Genomic DNA, 21,794 nt, shown 5'->3' on the forward strand with positions numbered 1-21,794 from the left:
TAATAATTAATTTTAATGGATTTGGTTTTTTTTTTAACCGCAGTGTTTGGTTTATATATGTGTGTGTGTGTGTGAAAAATTTGAATGTTGAGTCTGTCGTCACTGAGTCATCTAACTAGGTCATTCAATTTACTATTATAGATGGTTAACAGAAAAAGAATGAGAAAAAAGTGATGGACATTTTTGTCATCTATTATTATTTTACACATTTTTCTCTTTGTTTTTCTCTCAACCATCTATTTGCTCTTGTAAAATGACTAGTAACTTTGTATTGTTCATTTTTGTCTTGTTTGTTATTTTGTCTCTTATTGACTTGCAAATTTGATATAGGCCCCTCTTCTCGTTTGAGTTTTGCTTTTTTCTTCACTCAACATGCTATAACATGGTCAATTTTCTTCTCTTTTGTTTTTTTTTTTTTATCTATTTTTTTTTAGGGTGAATAGTTCATTCCACTGCCCTAAGAGAGGCCATTGGCCCATGCCCCATTGGGTTTCAACATAATATGCTTCAGACCTTTTCACGGGCTAGAGGTAGAACGCACTGAAATGTAAAAATAACCACTCGAACCTGAGTCCTTAGAGGAGCCGGACCACCTTATCACCCAATACGTTATCATGATTTTTTTATGGAACACATACATTTGTCTTTTTTACGTTTTTCATCATCCTTTTTTTCTCATTTCTAGCTATTACTATTCTTCCACAAAATGCGCAAATATACATATAATTTTCACTTAACCACACCTAGTTTTACAGTTTTAGGTTGAAAGCTGCATGAGCTGATTTTAGACTGGAGTCGATGGTGACTACTTTAAATCATAGTCAAAACTATCATTTTTGTGTTTTAAACTGCGAGTTTAATTGTCTCAGGTATAATTTGATGAGCTTAAAAAATGAGAAAAGAAAATGGTAAATTTGAAGAAAGTAAAAAATTGTAAATGTTAAAAAAAATAAAATAAAGCAAAAACTAATAAGACAATATAAAAAAATAATTAAATAAGCAACAAATAAAATTAGAAAATAGAGACAAGCAGTCGGACATTAAAAAATATGAAAAGATACCTGAAATGAAAAAAAAAGGAACAAAAACAAAAAAACATGCTTTCTTTTTCTTTTAGCATTTTTCCAAAACGCATTTTTTGCTTTTTTTCCCAAAAAAAAAAAACCTTTTCCGGCTGATTTATAAATGTCTTTTGTTTAACTTTTGTGTTTTTATAGGAAGCCCGATTCATTATCTGTTTCTGGGATGAACTTGAACCACTACATTTGACTCAATGATACTTTTTTTCGTTAAGTATCTTGTTTGAGTGCTTAATATATTATTTTGGGCTTGATTTTTTTCTTTATTTCTGCTTAATGTTTTTCTTGGCGAGCTTTCTCAACTATGTACTATGGCATTCAAAGCTTGTCCCTGTGTTTCCTCTAAGTGCATTATGGTAATTAAGTCGTTAGGTCGCCTACCTCATTGTGGTGTTTTTTGACGTTGATGCACTATGGGGGCCCCTCTATACTTTGTTCACTCACTCAGTACTGCTACTATTTAGATGTCAAGAGTTGCTCTATACTGCAGATTCACATTATTCTCGTGCAGCGTAGATTCTTCTTGTATATGGCTGGTAGAAAGTAGATCCGATTGAATGTTGGGCCTATATCACTTGATCAGATTGAACTTTCAGCGAGTTTGTAAAACAACATGTTTTGATTGAGGAGTTCTTTTGATCGAGGAGAACTTCAACTACTGCTAGAGACATTTGATTGCAGCATCAATATCGTTAAACTCTGAGATGGATAAGTGCATGCATTCTTTTTTGCTTTTTCTTAGAAATTTTTGCAATGAGAGAATGGTAACAACAGATTGATTGCCAATTTGTATTGTGTTCTTGTTGAAGTCCTATTACCATTTTCATTGAAGCAACTTCCATGTTGTGTTGCTTTAACATCCCTTTAATGTTTCTGCTGCATGCACGTGATAAGTTCTTGGTATCCACTCTTTTGATTTTGTCAGTGTTAAGCATCTTAGCATGATGTTTCTGTTTAACTTGGAATACGTGTAGGATGCTGAGAATGCCGCACCAGAAACTAAGCAAAGCAATCATGTAATCAGAAAACAGCAAAAGCGTACTGAGGGTGATAAACTTGATCCTCATGTTGAAGAACAGTTTAGTGGTGGAAGATTTTTGGCTTGCATCACATCTCACCCTGGTCAATGTGGGCAAGCTGATGGGTTACTCTTCTGCATTCAGCGCTGTGTACAATCATCGATCCCCTTTTCATTTATCAGTGGCGCTTAGGCTACAGATACGTACTCGAGAGCAAGGAGCGAGAATTTTACATGAAAATGATCTAGAGGAAGAAAGGCAACTGGTATTTCTGCTTGAACAGCTGCTCTGTCCTAGATTTTGCCCTCTCTACCAAGTTAGGTATATCGTGTTTTTGAGGTAGAAAATTGAAAACATTGAAGTTGTTGATTTAACTGAAAGGATTTTGTGAGAGATTGAGGGCATCTTTACTTTTGCTCTATCAAGCATCTTTATATTGGATAATTGTTTTCTTAGGTTTGTGCTTTGTTTTCAACTACACATGATGGAGTTTCATGATCCTTTAATGAATTCATTAAAAACTTGTTCCATGGTTAGTGATCTATCCCCATGGCAAGGATCGATTTCATGGTATGATCTTTGTTCTGTTGTGTCATTTTTATCTGGATCACTCTGTTTCAGAATATCTATCATGGAGATCACATTCCCTTGGATAGAAGCACTACTCCCACCTCAAAATTTGAGACTTTGGCTAAAAGGATAACTGAAGTGAAAGAAATTTGCATATTAGCTCTGCCTCTGACACTCATGTGATCTTTCTATTTTCAGTCCAACTGTTTTGCACTCTGAGCCAATGGTTGCAGTAGGACACTGGCTTAGATAGCCCTTGGGCTGCTTATAATGTTGCAGTCATCTGATATTCATGGGATCTCTCTCGCTCTGTTACTGCTTGGACTCATTTTATAATCATGTGTTCTCTCTCACTCAGTTACTGCTTGAGCAGCGACCATGACTGGCATCCCCTATCCTTTGTCACTTTCTTTATGATTGGAAATTTGAGATTTGTATGGTGTTTCATTGTCCATCGGTAACACTGTCACATGAAAAACAGCACCTAATTGACATAATATGACCTGTGCATCTAGACAATATCTATAAATTTGAACCTTTTCTGCTGAGAGGAACAAGACTGCCTTCTCAGAATAAATTCTAGTAAAAATAAGATCAGTAGCTCATGGTTTTACTTGATTCAGCTTGTCAAAGACTCAACTTTAATTTGTTCGTTGAGAAAACTTCCATAACATGAGATGGTTGTGTATAAACGATCAAGATTGTGCCTTCACATTACATGGGCTAAGTTCCAAGCAGTATAATCTGTATCAGCTTGTGAATTTTAAGACTGTATTCTTTACTTGTACATTTGCCTATAATACAGATGCGTTATGTTCTTTGTGAAGCTGCAGTCTGCATCTCTTTTCCTTACTGCAATAATAAGTGGTAGTAAACATGATCAGGTTTGTTTTCAAACTTGGAAGTTCACTTCAAATAATAAGGTTGTCACACGATTTGGAAATTCAACGTGTTGACTTTTTTTTTTCAAATTTATGAAATTGTGTGAGTATCTAAACTTTACATTGCAGGAAGCCATAGAATGGACATAATGATACCAAATGGGCATAATGGTACCCACAGTTGCTACTTGCGAAGCTGGTGCTTGCATCGATCATATGCATATGATTGTAGGCCATTTTCCTTTAATGCTTTTGTTCTGAACTTCTTCAACCCAAATATATTTCATGTCTCAACAATATGATTCCTTTCTTTTATTTGTAGGAATAATATCCGAGTTTGGTTCACCATTATTTTCGTTTCATCAGACCTCCTGAACACATGAATAATATTTTCAAGTTGCCTTTTGTCCACAGGAATTGAGAAAGAGGATCACTCATCAAGACATTATTTTTTGCACATGATTTAATTCCTTGAGAATTGTGAGGATTTAGAAACATATTGTGCTTCAGGACCTCTTTTCTCCCTATTGACTTGATTGAGAAGGGTAGAAGAAAGAGGTAACGGAACATACTTTTGTAGCAAGGATACGTTACTTTTGGGAACTTTGGAAGTTTGGAGAACTTGTAGATAGTACATATTACTTTGTTACAGAGATCTGCATGAATTTCCCAAAAGCATAACCTTATGTCATTTCAACATTCTCTGCTTAGTAAAAGATTTGTGAAATGTGTTCTTCTCCTACGAGCCTTCTTCTATTGTCAATCTTCCTTGGTGTTTAGTATTCATAATGTTTTTTTCTATTCAAAACTCAAATTGCCAACAACTGCTTGGCTTTTATGTGCAGTTTTTTAATCCTCAAAACAGGTTGCTTTACAGTTGCAGGCAATGTTGTTAAAGGCCTATGGTAACGTGTATCGGTCAGGCTGAATATCATAATATATCATAAATATGGCATAGGGTACCGTAAAATTAATTTTTAAATTCAAAAAAATAGAAAAAATAGTGAAAAATCAGGAAAAATGTATTCCATATGAAAAAAACACATCTCACATAAAGAATGTTCATGATTCAACATTCATAATGTATATCAACAACACATTCAGAAACTAGAACTCATAGATTTAGAATAAACATAATAAGCATCAATCCCAAGTTTAAAATGTTTTAGATTATATCATAAGTCTACACCATATAATTTGTTATTGTCAAGTACCAAATATCATGATTATCATCAATCAATGATAATCATCATCATCTTCGTATTCATCATCATTTTCTTTGTTACTTGTTAGTTGTAACGCCCGTCACATTGTTGGGCAAGTCGGGTCGGATCGGGACCTAGACCCGGACCCGAGCTCCACCCGCGTGTGAGCCCGACGCCCTCTCCTCCCTCGTCTTTCCCTCTTCTCCCGCATCTTCCTCATAGACCCCTCCCCCTCTGTTGCCACTCGTGCCAGCGCAAGGAAGAAGAAGACGACGGAGGTGCTGGGCGGCGAAGAGAAGACGGAGGTGGTGCCGGTGGCGGTGGTGACGACGGCGACTGAGGCGGCGGCACTTGGGTAAACTCTTTTTCTCTCTCTCGTGCTTTGTTTTCTGTTCTCCGCCACTCTCATGCTCCCTTGCCCTCTCTGCCGCACTTCCTCTCTTCCTCTCTCTCGCCACTCTCTTTCCGCTAGCTCCCTCCCGCACGGTTCCTCTCCTCACTCTGCCACCGGCTCTCTCTCTTCTCTCACGTCCTCTCCCCCTCACTGCCCTTCTTCCCCATTTCTGCCCGAACCATCCTTCCCTCGCTCTCTCTTCTGTCCGCCCCTTTCTGTCAGCGCCTCCCCTTGCCTACACACTCCTTACGTGAGCTCTCTCCCCATTTTTTTTTCTATGTTTTCTCCTTTTTCCCCAACCGAGCACTCTTTCTCATGGATTTCATCACTGTTTGTTAGGATTCCAGTTTGGGGAATGCGTTCTTCCCCTCGTATCAGCGTTTATGTGGTGTTGGTGGTGGCGGCTTGGCACAATTACTGCCATTTGGGGACCGATTGTACGCTTGAGGTGGCTGTCGGAGGCGTCACAGCAGTTTGGACACTTAGATTGTGGCGAGCAAGGCCTATTTGAGCTTATATTATTGAATATTATCTATGAGAGCATGTATAATTATTGTTTGAGCATGTTAGAGTTTAGAATTGATGATTTGGGATGCTTGTTAACGATTTTGTTTTTGGGGAAGTTTAGGATTATGATGGAGAAGTGTTGATTCATGCCTATAATGATCATTTAAGCATGATGAGTTGATTTTCGAAGCAATAGGGAAGCATGGTAAAGATTGTGTTATTGTGGGGAAGATTTAAAACTATCTTTGGGAGCACGTGGCACACGTTTTTTTTTGTGAATGGGTGTACCTTGGAGTTAAATAGGGAAAGCATACGTAAGTTGGGTGTGACTATGGGGTTGACGCCTAGACTACAGAAAGCAAATGAGAAATGTGTTGTGGGGGACTGGGCGAAACATTGAGTTTTGACATCTGTTGGCACAGCAAGAAGTTGGGAAGTGACCTATTGGAGAGTTTGTAGGTCGACACTACCCGTCGACGCCCTCTTGAGGCGATGACACGTGCCTCAATGATGTTGTTTTGTATTTGTTTGAATTGTTTGGGCATCTAGTAGGAATCTTATATTTTGTTTATGTCTGCAGGAACACCGGGCACGTCCCGTCGACCTTGAGCTACCGGATTCGAGGCTTGAGGCATTTTGAAGAGTTTGTGAGCGCGCCACAGGTATGGCAGCATTCCAAGCAAATCCCTGCCTGGGGCAAATGTATGAATGTGTGTTCCTAGGGTCGTGGGATCCTAGGATTGTGATGCAATTGATTGACTGTTTAGTGAATGAATGTGTGTATGCATGTAAATGTTTTGATGTATGATATGAATTGTTTTGGAAAGACTATGAGAAGTTTGTTTTGAAAATTTTACGCATTTGCATGTGCATGTTAAAATTGATAACTGTTTGAGACAGATGAGGCGGGGTATCGAGTCGAGTGTCTCCTCGACCCCAATTGTGCATTAGAAAGCATCCCAGAATGATAATTGCATAGGACAGCTACGAGTCAATCACAGATCGAGACTACTCTCTGTGGTTTGGCTAAGTTTTTGAAGATGTGATTGATATGATGAATGATGTGGATGTTTTGTTCTGTTGCATACACATTGCTGCGGGCAATGATGCAAATAATGGAATTGGAGGGTAGTCGTACTCGTACTGTATGACGGCTAGCTATGACTGTTGTTGTTATGTGTAGACCTCGTGTGGAGGCAATTGGAGATGTAGGTGCACTTGTGAAGTGCACCAACCTCATGAGCTAGTCAGTCAGTTTGTAAATGTGTTAATCTAATGATAAGATTGAATGAATAAGAGATGAGAGGCCAGTGGGATGTGGCTATGTGTTTGGGAGACGTCCCGCTTTTGCCACTGGTCTCGTCTGTTCGGAGCGCAGGCGGTGCAAGACCCCAGGGTTCTGTTGCGTGTTGTGCTTGGAGCATTGGGCTCCCCCTTCCCAACCTGGGTGTCATAGGAAAGGCTGAGTATCTCTCCTTGGACTTCACACATCCATGGACGAGTGCTCTACCGCTGCAGTGGATGAAATAGATCCATATTGTTCTGGGCCACCACGGGGGTCGTCTCTTGGCTGTAGGCCGCCCGCGGTGTGCACGTGCCTATGTTGCACCCACAGGAGCTGTTAATACACTGAAGTTAATGAAAATGTATTGTATATGATTGATTGTATGTGGTTAAGATGAATGTGATCGTTGTGCTTATAAATGCAAGTGAAATGTTTAAGCATGCCTTGCATGTGATTTGAAAGTTAGTTACTGTGGCCATTGAGTGGTTTTTACGTGTCGTGCCCTGATACGACATAATGATAGATTATCTTGATGTTTGTTCTTTTATTTGAGCCCTACCTAAGAGGGTTTGGTATTGTCCTGGCTTGTTGCCATATTACGAAGGCCAAGCCTTCAGTTGTTTTCTTTGTCAGGTTTGGTGGACCAGGGGCAGCAGGTTGAGCAGATGGCTTCACTCACGTCCTACTGTGGAGGTTTTGGGATGTGTCTTTTGTAGTGTCGGCGCGTCTTATTTTGGTTTTATTGATGTCTTGTGTTTGTTAGGCATCAATTATACAGTTTGGGACATTTTTGTCATACATAGATGTGATTTTGTATGAATTGAAATTATTACATAAATGAAAGTTCGCCCCATTGTTTTGAATGGCATGGCTCCTTCAATTTTGAATTGTTGAGTAGTCGCACCTCGATGTTTTACGTTTAGAAAAAAAAATGTTTGAGTGTCAAAAGGTTGGGGTGAGACATTAGTAGTGCTGGTACTACTCATCTGTAAATTTCTGAATTCTCTTATATGTGTTTTCATCTGTAAAGTCCATGGCGTCATGAAAATTAGGGGTTCTGCGACTTCTATTTCATTTCTGATCTCTTTAAGTTTGTCTGTTTCATTTTGGAAACCAGTCATCTTCCTTCCTATTCAAGCGTCTAAACTGTCCCTTGTTGGTTTAAAGTCACTAAGGGTCTATTTGGCAAATGAAACAGTTGGTAACTATTCCATGAATTTGCATGTTTCATGCCTCAATCTTTGATAAATGTACATAAAATAGTTGCATACTGTTTTTTTTTTTGCCAAATGAAGCTGTTTGGCATAAGGTACTAAATATTGAAGTAGATTTGTAGACCGCTCCATGAATGTGCTTCCAATACTGGAGCAGATTTAATGGAACTCTCACACAGTATTCCTCACACCAAACGGTCCACATCTATCTCAGCCGCCTCTCTACCGACATACCCAAGCATTTGACGGGCCAGAAATCTACTGTAGCAAGGGAGACATATTTCAAATTTTAAAACATTTCCTCGGCGGGCCGGAAATTTACTGTAGCAAGGGAGATATATTTCAAATTTTAAAACGTTTTCTCGTTTGATCAAACGCGGAATGAAAAAAATGCTCGTTAAACGCATTTCCAGAAATATCTTTCCAGAAACTTCTTTCCTCCGCGAGGGGTGGAAAAATAAACCCCGGTTTATTTTTCTGCCCGACGCCTCCCTCTCCCTCCTGCCGCAAGCCCGCAGCTGCTTCTTTCGCCCTCTCACGATCCAAGCCAACAACAGCCTAAGGAAAGACACAACAACAAAAAAAAAAAAAACAAGCATGGAACAACGGCGGCAGTGAACAGACTGCTGGGTCTTGACGGAGGTGATCAGCGATAGCAACACAGTCAAGAGCAGACAACGGTGGACAGATGAGGCAGCCCAAGGCAGAGCACGTCGGGCAGGCGGTGCTGGGCAGAGCAGGTGATAGCAGCAGGGTCTCAACAACAGACGGAAGAGGGAAGAGACAGGCAACAGTAGGCGGAGCTCTCAGGCGACAACGACCAGAATCCCACGATGCCGAAACTTCACGGCAAAAAAAAAAACAATAGAGTCGGGTCCAGTAAGAGTGACAACACGAACCTGGGTAGCGGGCAACACAGACAAGAGTACAGACGACGCTTGAGCCAACGACAGAGAGCAGCGAAGTCAGGCAACGTCACTCCACTATTGACGCACGGGAACCCAACAGCAAGCGGTCGACGGTGGAGAAGCTCGCAAAAGCGGGTGACAGCCACGGGCGATGGAAGAGTCCACAGAGGCTGACGATGGTGGAGAAGGCGAGTGGCAGTCTCGGGCGATGTTGGAAGGATGGAGAGGCAAAGCAGAAGTTGCACCATCGGGCACAGCAAACCAGCAAGCTTCGTCGGGGTCCATCGCTAACTCGCCCAGACACTCTCTCACTAGAATTTCATTCACACTTAAAAATTTGGGTAACAAAGACATAACTAGAGCCTTAACATCCCTAAACAGGAGTAACACTGGACCGAGTCCAGATCCAGACCCGTACATTACAACACGTCAACATTGGTTAGTGGATCACTTTAGCAATTCATTAGTAAATGATGGCATAGATTTTTATGCTAGAACTCTTGACACCATTACAGCAAATGGAAAAGGTTGTTTCCTTGACAGTGGCACGCTTCTCTGTATCATTTATCAGCTTCCATATACAGAAATATCTTGGGTTTTTAAAAATCATGGGTTGAAGATCCGAGGTATTACTCTACTTCCACTAAACATTTATTGTCATTTATCATTTCATTCAAATTATTTCTAAATCAATAATCAAGTTGTTGTTTCCTGCAGTTTTGTGTGAGTGCTTCAGTGTTGGAAATTGTTGAATATTGGATGTTAGAGTACGTTGGAAATTGTTGGCTATTGGATGTTAGAGTAAGTTTGCATGTTAAGTGTTTGTTGCATATTGATATTAGTTCTCAAATGTGTTGCTATGCACATATAGTTTTCAAAAGAATCATTGCCATCTCTTTGGCGTGTTGACATGTCACAATATCCAGAAATGCAGCTTTGGGTTGCCGATTCAACCTTAAATATGCCAATACAATGATATTAGCAAAACAAGAATTTGGAAGGACAATGAGTTGCTAGAGCTTACTCTAGCAAGTGAAGGAAATGCAAAATGTGAATTTGTAGGGAGAAGATGAGTAGATGTTGCAATCAAAGCCAGATATAATGTTGCTCTCAGGAGGAACATTAACAGATCACAAAATGTCTGTGAGAATCTTCACTAAAACACCACTGAATCACGTCTCTCCGTCTGAAAATAAGGAGGATGGAGAATAGAGAATAGAAGAAAGCAATGAAGGTAAGAGAACCGTCGGCCGATGCAGCCACACGATACTTGATGTCTATTATTAAAACATAAACCTAATTAGGTTACAACAAAAAGAGGAATAAAACATGAAGTAATTACAAGAGATGCCACCACTTAGGCGTGAAGACATAAAAACAAAGTGGATCGGGTCTGAACAAACCCGATCCAGACCTGATCCCCTTACACTTATACGTACAGACTTTAACAGCCCCCCTCAAGTTGTGCATGAGATTTGATCATGCACAACTTGTTTTTCAAATCCCAAAAATGCTGCCCTGTAAGACCTTTGGTAAAAAGATCCACTATCTGTTCACTGGTGGATATATAAATAGGTAAGATCTCGGCTTTTTCAACCTTCTGACGAATGAAGTGTTGATCAATCTCAATGTGCTTGGTACGATTATGCAAAATGGAATTGAAAGCAATTTTGATGGCACTTTGATTGTCGCATAGCAATGAGGACTGAACAATAGGTAGATGAAGCTCTCCAAGCCAATGTCGTAACCATGATGCCTCAGCTGTCCCTGCAGCCATTGCTCTATACTCTGCCTCAGTGCTAGATCGTGCAACTGCACGCTGCTTTTTACTGCTCCAACAAATGAGATTAGAATCAAGAAAGAGGCAGAAACCTGAAACTGAGCGTCGGTCATTAGGATCTCTTGCCCAGTCTGCATCAGTATAAGTATATATTGCTATGTCCAAGAGAAACATTGGGACACTTTGTATAGATCAATCCATCCCCAACAGTGGCTTTGAGATACCGTAAGATCCGCTTAGCGGCATCCATATGTCCTTCTGTGGGTGCATGCATAAATTGAGAGATCTGATTTACAGCATAGACTATGTCTGGGCGGGTAAAGGTAAGGTATTGTAACATACCAACAATGCTGCGATAGAAGGTAGGATTTGAATAGGCAGCGGTTCCATCAAAGGCAGCCAATTTAGTGTTTAGAACACTAGGAGTAGTTATGAGTTTGCAATTAATCATACTTGCCCTGTCCAAAATATCAAGAGTATACTTATGCTGCATAAAAGTCAATCAATCATTTGCCCTGTCAAGTTCAACACCCAAGAAGTACCGAAGTTCGCTGAGATCTTTCATCTTGAATTCTTGCTGCAACAAATCCTTAACATAAGATATATGAGAAGAAAAATTCCCAGTTATAACAATATCATCTACATAGATAAGTAACCAAGTAGTAGCTTCTTCGGTATGATACATAAACAAGGAATGATCTAGAGAGCTTCGTAGAAAACCAGCTTGTTGTATACGATGAGAAAACCGATCGAACCATGATCTAGAAGCTTGCTTCAGCCCATATAAAGACTTGTGTAACTTACAAACCCATTTTTGAGGATCATGAGTATTGTAGCTGGGAGGTTGCTCCATGTATACCTTTTCCTTAAGAATCCCATGAAGAAAAGCATTTTTGACATCTAACTGATAAAGAGGCCACCCATATGAGACTGCAAGAGAAATAATCACACGTATTGTGCCCATCTTGATAACCGGACTGAATGTTTCATCATAATCTTCCACATATTCCTGTGTGAAACCGCGTGCCACAAGACGTGCTTTATGTCGATCAATTCTACCATCTGGCTTATATTTCAGTTTGTAGACTCATTTGGAGCCCACAACATTCTTATCAGTTGGACGAGGGACAATCTGCCAAGTCTGACACTCATGCAAGGCTGCCATTTCCTCATTCATAGCTTCAACCCAACATTTTTCCTTACTTGCATGGTGATAAAATTTTGGTTCTACCTTCTTGTTGACTTCTATCATAAACAATTGAAAATCTAAAGAAAAGTTGTTATAACTTACCCACCGATCAATGAGATGTCGCACACATTGGGACTAACGTGGGGCTGCAGTAGGAGCTGATTGCCTAGAGTACACAAGGCTTGAGAACCGACTATGTATAGGTGAATCATGGGGTTGTGAGGATGAGGGCATGTTGTCCAAGGAATCGCTCACAAGTGTCTCAGGCTCATTAACATCTTGCTCCTCGTGCTCAATCAAACGGTCAGCCCTTTGTCTTAGGATTTCAGCATGCAGCCAAGTATCATAAACCTCATTTTTATCCTTGAGTGTCATGCAAGTAGCCTTGGGATCTTGTAACATGTTTTCATCAAAAACAACATGCCGTGAAATATGAACACGCCCAGTTTTAAGGTTGTAACATCTATAACCCTTGTAGTTTTCTGCATACCCTATAAATATGCACAAAATAGCACGATTTTGAAACTTGTTACGTTAGGAAACATCAACATGCACATAGCAAACACATCCAAAAACACGCAATTCCTCATAGCGTGGCTGCTCTTGATGTAATAAAAAATATGGGGATTTGCCATCAAGCAAAGCCAATGGCAGTTGATTTATAACATGGACAGCCGTATGAAAAGCCTCAGTCCACAATGTCATGAGTAAGTCTGTGTCATGCATCATGCTGAGTGTGCTTTCAACAATATGTCTATGTTTTCGTTCAGCAATTCCATTTTGTTGAGGAGTATGTGGGCATGAAATCTGTCTAGTGATCCCATTATCTAATAGATTCTCAGTAAATTCATTAGAAATAAATTCACCACCACCATCACATTGAAAATGCACAATATTACTGGAGTATTTATTTCGAACGAAGGCATGGAATTGAGTAAACAAACGGAAAACTTCATATTTGTGTTTCATGAAGTGTATCCAAGTATGTCGGGAATATGAATCTATAAAAATGACATAGTACCTACTCCCAAAAGAAGAGGAAATTGGAGCAGGCCCCCAAACATCAGAATATATGGTGTCAAAAATCCTTGAAGCTCTTTTATTAATTGACTGAAAAGGAAGGGCATGGCTCTTACAAAGATGACAACTCGAGCACATGCTGGACTCACTAACTGAACTCAGACTGGACTTATCTAAGAGCCCGTCTGCAACAAGACTTCGAACAAAAGACTGACTACAATGAGCTAACCGACCATGCCAAATGGATGGCTTATTATATTCTACGACATTGACTTCATTATGACTTGAAGAACATGAATCTGGAGGGTGAGGTTTGGACAGCTTTGGAGCTTCTTCAAGGACATACATGTTTCCTTTGCGAGTGCCCTTAGCGAATGTCTTTTTAGTTTGAGCATCCTTGACATAAACAGAAGATGGTGTGAATTCAACAGAGGAGTGAGTATCATCAATAAGTTTGGACACTGAGATAATATTTTTCTTGACACTTGGAACAACAAAGACATTCTTTAATGGAATGGAAGAAGAACCCATGGATATTTGTGCATTTCCAATATGCGATATTGTGTGATGGGAACCATCTCCCGTGACTACTGAGCCTTGATCTAAATAAGGGGAAACACTAGAGAGATTACATGTGTCACCAGTAACGTGGGCTGCTGCTCCAAAGTCCACATACCACTCTCTTTGCTCATTTTGCTTCAAGTTAAGTTTGGATAAGGCTGTCATTAGAAGTTGTTGCACGTCTACTGAAACCTTTGAAGTTGGATTTGATCCAGATGAGGATGGAGCTGACCCGGCTGCTGTCCTGTTCTCGCGCCTGACCTGACTATTCTTGTTCTGAGGATTGTGCCAACATTCTGATTTTACATGCCCCTTCTTGTTGCAATAGAAGCATGTCGGGATTCTTCTAGATGTGGCAGAGGTAGTATTCATGCTTGGCGGTGTTGGGAGAATCCCTCTTCCCATGCCTACTTGAGGAGTCCAAGAACGAGTGCGATTTCCTTGCAGTGCGTGAGTTCTTGTGATCAGTACATTGTGGCTGTTGGAAGGAACCAGATTATGTCGTTGAACCCGACTAGCTTCATGTTGAAAAAGCTTGGCCTTTAGATCTTCAAAAGATGGGAGAACAGGTAAGACTTCCAAGGCTGTGCAAAAAATATCAAATTCTGTTCCCAGTCCACTCAAGGCTTGTTGGACTTTGTCCTTGTCGCTGACGGGATGTCCAATTGCAACAAGCTGATCACTAATACTCTTGATTTCATTCAAATACTCCAAAACTGTACGCGTCCCACGCTTGATATCCTGAAATTGCCTTCTTAATTGTAGAAAACGTGCTTCCGAGACTTGAGAATATGTTGTGGCAAGGGTAGACCACAACTCTAGGGCAGTTAAATCATCATCAATACCTCTCAATACCTCCTCTGACAAGGTAGAAGTAATATAAGCAACAAGAGAATGTTCGTGAGCCAGCCAAACTTCATATTCGGGATTACTCTCAGGAAGAGTTTCATATTCAAAATTGATTTCACTTTCAGCCGAGGCCCTAGCACCTTTATCTCCCACGACTGTCTTCTTTACTTCACGGTTAACATACTTTGAAGGTGCTGGAGTAGTCTCATCGATGTGCCCATACAGTCTATGGCTCTTAATAAATGGGACAATTTGACGTTTTCAAGTCAAATAATTACTATGGTTCAGTTTTTGAGAGATGAGTTGTGAGAGAAAACTAGAAGATAGAAGAGAGGGAGCCAGCTGGTCCATGATTGAAAGAGAGGATTAGAGCAGATGATTTGGGCAGAATTTTAAAGGTCACGACAGAAATTAGGGCAAATTTGGGCAAACCGTGTGATTTAGGGCAAAAAACAGAATTTAGGGCAACAAAAATTAGGGCAAATCGTGGGATTAAGGGCAGAAACAGAGTTTGGGGATAACCACGGCAGAAAAGAAGATTTAGGGCAGAATACTCCAAGCTGAAATCACTCACCGGAGGACGATGTAACCTGGCTCTGATACCATGTGAGAATCTTCACTAAAACACCACCGAATCACGTCTCTCCGTCTGAAAATAAGGAGGATGGAGAATAGAGAATAGAAGAAAGCAATGAAGGTAAGAGAACCGTCGGCCGATGCAGCCACACGATACTTGATCTCTATTATTAAAACATAAACCTAATTGGGTTACAACAAAAAGATGAATAAAACATGAAGTAATTACAAGAGATGCCACCACTTAGGCGTGAAGACATAAAAACAAAGTGGATCGGGTCTGAACAGACCCGATCCCCTTACACTTATACGTAAAGACTTTAACAATGTCTTGTAATAATGGAGTTCAAATATACGGTGTACTGTGTTGCAATCATTTTTTGTTAGCATACAAGTGCATTTACCAAACTTGATGTTCCTGTTTTGAGCACAGATGAACTGGTCTTATATCGGATTGGTGAAAGTTTGTTTATGGTATGGTTCCAAGCTTAATAATAGAATTTTTTGGGGCATTGAATGCTTTATTAGTATAATGTGGTGGTAAATGTAACAGGGAGAGTCTTGATCAGCTATAAGGCAAAATGATGCAAAAGCCAAAAAGGTCCTGGAGCTAGATGCTCTTGATAGTTCTTCTTGGCCATGGTTAAACCATTGCACTTCAAATTTTGTAGTAGAATGGACATTTTCTTGATTCCAAAGCGTTACGTAGGGGAACTACTAGGTTGCCAGCAAAAAGGACTTGGGAAATTCTGCGGTCTTATATATTATTCTTGGATAGCTATCATAGTGATGTTATATTCTTCAAAGATCATTCGAGGTATCAGAAGAGTGCACATACTTGTTCTTGGTGGAACAACTGTTTAGGGTGTTGAACAATGGATAGAAGATATATAGATGAGGAAATTTTTTACTGGTTAGTAGATGGTCCAATGCATAAATAATTACTTAATTAGAAAGCATTCCTTAAAAGAAACAAAAGGTTGTACCTGGTTGTTAATGTTAAGATATATACGTAAATACACATATATCTTCCAGGTTTATATGCATACCTATATTTAATATGATAATTCTTATATAGGACTTTTTGTATTTTTTTACTTTTATATTTCTTTATTTTCATCCTTTATTCCTTTGTAAGAGATGTTGTGGAGTCCCCGACGTCTACAATTCTAGCCGTTGAGTCCTCCAACAGCTCTTCAATGTCTTATTTAAACCCCTCGTAAGATATTCTTAAATGAGGCTGTTTTACAGCCCTTATTCTTTCCTTAATAAAGTTTTTTCTTCATTCACTCGTGAGACTCTTGTTGGGCCTTGGTGCCCCTTGTGGTGTGTTCTTCCTTGTTAGGCCTTAGTGCCTGTTTATTGGTTAGGCCTTAGTGCCTGTTTTGTAAGTTTGTTGCTGCTGTTGACAGCAGATTTTGGGGGCCTTGGTGCCATTTCTCTTTAAGTTGCTTTTTGCTTTGTTATCAGCTTGGATTTGTGCATTAGTGCACGCCGCACGGTTTCTCTCTTTAGTGAAGAAATTTGGGTGTTGTGTTGTACCCTGTTGAACATTTGCGCGTTAGTGCCCTGTTTGACTTCTTGCTGAAGGATCTTTCAGTATTGTGCTCTTGGTTGAGAGAGTTCCAGAAATTGACGTTTCCTAGGTGAAAGATTTTTAGGATAGTGCAACAAAGTGACCTAGCAAAATTTGTGAAGTACCTGCCATCTAAATACAATCTAGGGTGGTGAAATGCTAGCTTATAGCATTTAGCTCGTTCAGCACACTGCCAACATTTTGCTTGTATAAGTGCTGCAATGTTCCCATCAATTCCTTAAAGCAGCTGCATAAATCATAGAGGTTCATACTTGTTCCATTGATGGAACTGAGAAATATATGCAAAATGATTACCATATTATGGGAAAATTGCTAGATCCTACACCGACTTACTTTTTTACCATATACCTTGTTACACCAAAATGATGATGTAGCACCCCACACAATGGCTATGTAACATGGACTCATTTGGAGTCTTGGACGTACACACACCCACACATTGCAAGGTGGCAATACCCAGGCATATAACTTTTCCTTTTCTTTTTTCTTTTTTTTTGTGATCATTTTTTGTAAAAATTACTACAGATTATGTGACCAACCCCAAAGTACTGTCTACACACTCGGAAAGTTACGGTGTTCAATTTAGCTTGAGGAGGCAAGGCTCCAATCTGTTCTGGTGTTCTTGTTCTTTTTGTCCTAATGTGCAGCCCGTGAACATGTTGGAGCCTTGTGCAGCATCCTTTTAGCAAGTTACACTAAATTGTTTGATACTGTGGCGATCTTGTATATGTGAAAGAAAATGCACAGCTCTTTACAATTCAATGTCTGCTTATGATGATGAATACTGCTGGGATTTGTGTGTTGTTGAACCACAATTTTGTTTGACTTTCCATATGCTTTTAGCTAAAACAAGGACTTGCATGGGATAATCTCTTATCCCCGTCATGAACAGGGGAGAATCTAGTATTTATCAATCAATGGTTTAATATGATTCTCGTAAATTAGAAGTTTGCCTTTGTAATTTAAACATAGGGGCAACTTTAAAATTGTATAGCTAATGGACAAATGATTTGGAAGATTTGTGTTGTGGAGTGAGGACATGCCATTTCGAAAATAGTGAACGAAGATCCCAATTTTGATTAGGACTGCCTTTAGTGTTGTCTTTTAATTGTTCAAGACAAGTTTCTTCGCATTTTGCCAGTGAATTGAGTGAAAAATGGATCTCCTTCTCATTTTACATTGTGGGTGGACTTTCATGAGAATTCTGAATCTCGAAAGGCAGAAGGTTAAAACCTTTTTTATGAAGATTTCCCTTTAGTCTTTTCATATTTAGGACAAGTTCCTCTGTGTTCTGCGAGTGAATTGAGAGAAAGATGGATCATGTTCTCATTTGAGAGTATGCAGGACCTAGCTGCGAGATCTGAACCTCAACAGACAAAAATTTAGATGGTTGAAACATTGATTGGTTTTGATTTCTCATCTACTTTTCCATGCCAGTGGAAGTCCACATGCAAATTTATTGTGGGGAAAGCTGATCAGTTATTGTTTTTCTTAAATTTCTTGTTATCTTTTGATATTGGTTCTGAGATAGTTTTTTGTTCTTTTTATTAAGTGGAATCTCCGTTTCTAAGAATTTCAGTGTGGTTTCAGTTTGAATACTACTGAGATTCTTTCCTCCAGAATAGCAAACCAGTCTCTATCGCTATGATTTACTGTGGCCTTTGTTTGAACAAAGAAATCATAGTCCATGAAGTCTTAGAGGAAGCAAGTGATGCTATCCTAGTACTAGAAGGTCTGAATTCCAATATGAGATTTAAGACCTGCCGATTACTTTTGGAGATGTTGGTAAAGTTGAGTGATGGTGGATATTACTCATCCAATCTAGTGTGTGCGTCAAAGTGGTGACTAACTATTCTCTTTCTGGTGGATACTACAGAGGCCTTAGCTTCATCTTGTTGTCACTTGTAAGAGTGGTGCGCCCATTTTGTTGGTCAATTTCTATGTGTGTGTGTGTGGGTATCCTCACTCTAGCTGCACCTGCACCTATGCTTTTTTGGAAAATGCTGCATCTGCGCCTACATCTACAACCGTATTTGCGCCCCATGCCTGTAACATAAGTCAGTTTACTTTTGTCATCTAAGTACTAGTTTTCCATGATTGATTGGTTAAATTTATGTTAATTTTGAAAGTGATGACTGGCATCTTCTTACCTTTCAAGAAATTGTCATGAGTGAATTTCTATACGGGTCACTTTTCTCTCGTGGCATGCTTCTCTATGGATCCGTCAAATATTCATCACATGTCTAAATCTGTTAACAAACTTTAAATTTTCAACAATCATCATATGTCGTGCAAAGTATTTTTCTTTTTTTTTTTTTTTGGTTGACCTATCTATCTTGAAGGACCACTAATTCTTGGAAGCGAGACAAAAAAGAGTCCCAAGTGACCCTCTTTATGTGGTGTGCCTCCTGTAGTTCACTAAATGTGATTTTTTTTTTACATAGAATCTTTGGCATGATCGGAGAATGTGTTATGTGAAATGAATTTCAGTGTTGTGTTTTTTGTTTTCTTTTTGTGTTTGTACTTTGTTCTTCATTTCCAGCATACATCCACTTAGGTGATTGCTGGATACTGCAGTAACTACAGTTAACAAGTTTCCATGTTTTATCCGGATATGATTTTCCGTGGAGTCTTACAAAATTCATTCCTTTCTATGGAGGCGCAGGTACCATGATTACCACCACTATGTTGGAGGACTGAGCCAAAGCAATTTCGCTTCTATTTTTACATACTGTGACTACATCTACGGAACTGATAAGGTTAGTGTTTCTCCGGTAACTTTAAATTCAGTCGACTGGTGATTGCTAGGGGCACATGTTTGAATATTTGTCATCGTGATTTACTGATTATTGTATTTGGTTACTTGATGAAACAAATTTTACTTATTGTTGCGGGCTTTCTCTAGGGTTATCGGTACCATCGGTATCAGAAAGCACAGCTAGGAAAGGTAAGACTTTCTATTACTTTTATTAATTACATTGCTTTAGTGTTTTATAGAAATTATATTATACTGATTTTGATTCTCTCGAACGGATGAAATGCTCTTGTAGATGAAAAATATCTCGTTTGGATAAGTAAATGGAAAATCTAACAAAGCAGACCAGGACCCAAAATCTCAGTAATGATACCTGGAGCGGAGGCTGTTCAAATGTCTTGCTACCTGTTCTTGAAGTTTGGCCCAGTCGTCCGTCCTTTTTGTATCTGTTTAATGTTTTCAGCATTGTATGTCCTGTAGCGCAAAACTGTTGTTTCAAACTGTTCCAGTTTAAATATATAGATGGCTTCTCAGTTATCATTGTCATACGTGGTGGTTCATTTGCTATTTGGTGAAGGAACTATCTCCTAGGGCGATGCTGGAACTTGGTTGAAGCTTGTGCCTCATGAATTTGCTGGGGTATTTATTTCAACGTGACACTTTAACTAGCCTACCTAAATGTCTTTAGCTGCAAGTATCTTTTTAACATCCAAGTGAATATTTTTAAGTACAAATGCACCTTGCTGCTAAAGTGTCAACTCGAGATACTGGAGACTGACTGGAGGATTATACATTTCAAGCCTATCGAAAGAATAGGGTTATAATGAAGTAACCAAACTTGAATTGGAAGTCGTATCTATGGAGTGGATTGAGTGTTTGCTTGTGCAAGTATTTTTGTTTACAAATATCTTCTTCGTGTGCATGAAAATAACGGATGTTCAAAATGCCCTTGATGCCTTGCTGATTGCATTGCATTAGTTTACGTGCATAAACCACAGGATACGTTTTTTATAGGCCACGCGTGTTTGAACAGCATCGAGCCCTACACGCGTTACTGTTTCTGTTCGTGCCAGGAGAATGGAATTAATTAATGCTTGGTTCTCTGACTGGATTTGAGTTTCTTACATTCAAGAACGGCTGCCTTGTGCCCGTTCATGGTTACCTTTTTAATCTTTACAATCAAGTTTCTTAAGCAATGCATACTATGCAACATCAGATAGCTCAAGCCTACCATATAGCTTACGGAGGCCCACCAGATTCATTTGGATCTGCACCACATCATTTTTTATTAAATTTGAAAAAAAGGAAAGCATTTTAGATTTAGATCTAATTATTTTGTTGGGAACATTATCATTGTAGTCTTTTCAAAATAAGGTCGTTATTTAATTGGGCAAGTTTACCCCGCATGGTTTTGTACTTCAGTTTTTACTTTCCATCTACAAATAATTAACACAACAAGGAGGGGCGGTGGGCAGGCCCTCAACTTTTATTGCCAAAAATTGATTTGCTACAAGAAAAAAAAATTCACTCTCAAAGGATACCATCATTTTCAGTACATGTGACCACTTGGTCTCAGTCTTCATCCCCTACCCTCCCTTCTTTAAACACAAGAGCCGCACTAAACCATGTGACAGCTTTCCACTGAAGTTTGAGCATTTGTTAGTGGAACTTGATCAGCTTCTATTTTGATGTGCATAAAACGATCTGCCGCACCGCACGTATCACTCCCTCCACCATTCTGCTTATCCAATTTTTCTAGCGCCTGTTGTTGGCCTAAACCACAATTTTGCCTTCACCTGCCTCAATCTTTAGATGAACCCAGTTCTCAGAAAACAAGTAACCATCTCTAGCCCAACAACAGACTCCATAGATGAATTTCCAAGTTTTCCTCCTTACCAACCCAGTAAAGATCCACCTCCGACCGTTAGTCCAAGAAACAATGTTGACATTATGAAGTATACTATCTCAGAAATGCCACTTTCCTGGGAAGAATCCAAGGTGAATCCATGCTTCTACTGTATTTTTGCTCAACCAATTTAGATCAATTTTTTGGTACTGCTCCTTGCAAAGTTGCCACAGCACATTGGAGCTACCATATCTCATCTCCTCAGCTGCGTGCTTCCTTTCATTTCTAATGTGCCATACAAACCAGATGACCAAATGCTAAATGAGCTTCAACAAAACTGCCCACGTTTCCCCCTTCAGTTTGCACCCACACCACCATCTCAGGACTTGAGGCCTTGTTTAACATTGTTAGCTTTGGGAGGAGGCTGATTGAACTTCTCTGCTATCAAACTCCAGCAGTGTTGAGTAAATAGACATTTGAAGAATAAGTGATTTTCATTTTCCATAGCTTTATGATAGAGTTCACAGTAAGAAGCTAACTAGATCCCAAAATGCTTCAA

The 21,794-nt window shown here is 39.5% G+C and overlaps 1 long non-coding RNA gene across 3 annotated transcripts; it reads left to right on the forward strand.

Annotated features, from left to right (window-relative positions):
* The first annotated feature begins 1,607 nt into the window (after nucleotides 1–1,607).
* On the forward strand, nucleotides 1,608–19,932 carry LOC116254874 (uncharacterized). Of its 3 annotated transcripts, XR_007573480.1 has the most exons (8): nucleotides 1,608–3,552; nucleotides 3,679–3,777; nucleotides 3,964–4,107; nucleotides 5,008–5,109; nucleotides 6,236–6,317; nucleotides 19,300–19,393; nucleotides 19,540–19,581; nucleotides 19,685–19,932. It is a non-coding gene; the product is annotated as an uncharacterized LOC116254874 (long non-coding RNA). The 3 variants fall into 3 exon arrangements; XR_007573479.1 differs by having other exon boundaries at nucleotides 1,608–3,777; XR_004172766.2 differs by lacking the exons at nucleotides 5,008–5,109; nucleotides 6,236–6,317 and having other exon boundaries at nucleotides 1,608–3,777.
* Nucleotides 19,933–21,794: the final 1,862 nt, after the last annotated feature.

Source organism: Nymphaea colorata, chromosome 5 (genome assembly GCF_008831285.2).
Source record: "Nymphaea colorata isolate Beijing-Zhang1983 chromosome 5, ASM883128v2, whole genome shotgun sequence".
Lineage (NCBI taxonomy): Eukaryota > Viridiplantae > Streptophyta > Magnoliopsida > Nymphaeales > Nymphaeaceae > Nymphaea > Nymphaea colorata.